The 2500-nt window shown below is 48.9% G+C and overlaps 1 pseudogene across 1 annotated transcript in view; it reads left to right on the top strand.

Annotated features, from left to right (window-relative positions):
• The window catches only part of LOC311225971 (bromodomain-containing protein 2-like), a 45776-nt pseudogene that overhangs the window by 41452 nt on the left and 1824 nt on the right, over nt 1–2500 (top strand). The window contains exons 7-8 of the transcript XR_014621039.1: nt 464–762; nt 1695–2014. The product of XR_014621039.1 is annotated as a bromodomain-containing protein 2-like (transcript). The remainder of the gene's footprint in view (nt 1–463; nt 763–1694; nt 2015–2500) is intronic.

Below are 2500 nucleotides of genomic sequence, written 5' to 3'. Positions count from 1 at the left end.
TTTTAGAAATGCTATAAAGAGGATATGAACCGATTTATAAAAAAAAAAAAATAATTGTTTCGACAATGTTGACTGCAAACAAGTCATTGATAAGCGACGGGCAGATTAGACACATAGCCATAATTTAAAACATAGATTAGGCGTTTTTAACGCTAACATTGAAGTGGATGATGGCATTCAATGGGGTAAAAATGTAAACAAGGTCGGCACTGAAACTTAAAAATGAACAAATACCAGTGTTTGTTGCGCCTCTCTGTCAGAGTAGCGATAGTTTCCCTGTTGGTGATCAGCTGGCGCTCCTCTTTAAAGTAGCTTCCTGTTACCATGATGACCATGTGACTCTAGACCTAATTAATCCATGTGGTTTCTCCTCTTCTTCTCCTCTCCTCTTCTTCTCCTCCTCCTCTTCTCCTCCTCTCTTCTTCTCCTCCTCTCCTCTTCCTCTCCTCCTCCTCTCCTCCAGCTGAAAGCTGTGCACGAGCAGCTGGCCGCCCTCTCGCAGGGTCCCATCGTCAAACCCAAGAAGAAGAAGGACAAGAAGAAGAAGAAGAAGCCAGAGAAGGAGAAGCACCGGAGGGAGGAGGAGGAGACGACGCCCGTCCGTCCGGCCAAGATCCCCAAGACCTCCAAGGCCCCCAAAGCCCCCAAGGCCCCCAAAACCCCCAAGACCCCCAAAAACCCCAAGGCCAAGAGCAGCCGAGCAGCGGGGAACTCATCTGCCCCGAGCAAGAGGGGCCAGGGCAGGAAGAACAACAAGAGCAAGTGAGTAGGAATGGTGGGTGGGGTGAGGGAGGGAGGTTAGTGGGTGGGGTGAGGGAGGGAGGTTAGTGGGTGATGTTAGTGTTAGGGAGTGAGGTTAGTGGGTGGGGTTTATGTTTATGTTTATTTAGGATCTTCATTAGCTTTTGCACTTGACAAAAGCTGTACCTCCTGGTAGGGATGGGTACCTTTCACATTTGAACCGATACCGGTACCTGTGAATCGATACCGGTACCCAACGGTACCTTTTTTCGGTACTTTAGTCTCAAGAAATTTAATTTACCTACCTCAGTCGTAAAAAAAAAATCCAAACTTCAAATAACTACAATTTCGACAGTTTTCGGCTTGTCATTGCTCCGACTGCTTTGTTGTTGAATCAAGTCAAATCCTAGGTAAGCATATATTGTGCGTGTGAACGTTGACATGAAGAAAAAAAAAGTTAAAAAAAAAGAAAAGAAAAAGTACGTTTATTTTTTATTTAATTTTTTTTTCTGTTTCTCACTTGATTCGATACTCGGTAGTACCGACGTGTTTCGGTTCGGTGCCTCAAAAGTACCGAATTCGGTACCCATCCCTACTTCCTGGGGTCCGGCACTTGGTTACAACAATGCAAAAATTATCAAGACATTACATCATTATCAACATCATTAACAATCTCATCCTCAGTTAAGGATGACATTGTACAAGATACTTATTAGCATAAAGTATTAAAATAAAATAATTAAAATCAAATAAATAGTGCTTCCCGAGCAGCACTCGGCAGGGGTGAGTGAGTGGCAGATGCTATAAAAAAAATTCATTTCAGATAATGAATTATAACTTTATATTATAACCGCTTAATTATATACATATTTTAAAGACGAGAAGGGGGAAAAAAATAATGTGTTTGACGTCGTTGTTTTATTAGTTCGATAACGACCTCCATCCCTCTCCAGGTCTAAAAAAGGCACCATGACGTTCAACGTGCAGCGCGTGGAAGCGGCCGCCATGCTGCCCCACTACGACTCCGACGAGGAGGAGGAGACGCTGCCCATGTCGTACGACGAGAAGCGGCAGCTGAGCCTGGACATCAACAAGCTGCCGGGGGAGAAGCTGGGCCGCGTGGTGTACATCATCCAGGCCCGCGAGCCCTCGCTGAGGGACACCAACCCGGAGGAGATCGAGATCGACTTCGAGACGCTGAAGCCGTCCACGCTGCGGGAGCTGGAGAGATACGTCATGACCTGCCTGAGGAAGAAGCCCCGCAAGCCCTACGGTAGGTCCCCTAACCCTAACCCTGCAAGCCCTACGGTAGGTCCCCTAACCCTGCAAGCCCTACGGTAGGTCCCCTAACCCCAACCCTGCAAGCCCTACGGTAGGTCCCCTAACCCTGACCCTAACCCTGCAAGCCCTACGGTAGGTCCCCTAACCCTAACCCTGCGAGCCCTACGGTAGGTCCCCTAACCCTAACCCTGCAAGCCCTACGGTAGGTCCCCTAACCCCAACCCTGCAAGCCCTACGGTAGGTCCCCTAACCCTGACCCTAACCCTGCAAGCCCTACGGTAGGTCCCCTAACCCTAACCCTGCAAGCCCTACGGTAGGTCCCCTAACCCTAACCCTGCAAGCCCTACGGTAGGTCCCCTAACCCTGACCCTAACCCTGCAAGCCCTACGATAGGTCCCCTAACCCCAACCCTAACCCCGCAAGCCCTACGATAGGTCCCCTAACCCCAACCCTGACCCCGCAAGCCCTACGATAGGTC

Source organism: Notolepis coatsorum (assembly GCF_963971535.1).
Source record: "Notolepis coatsorum genome assembly, chromosome: 3".
Taxonomy (NCBI): domain Eukaryota; kingdom Metazoa; phylum Chordata; class Actinopteri; order Aulopiformes; family Paralepididae; genus Notolepis; species Notolepis coatsorum.
This window is presented reverse-complemented; position numbering and strand designations above follow the sequence as displayed.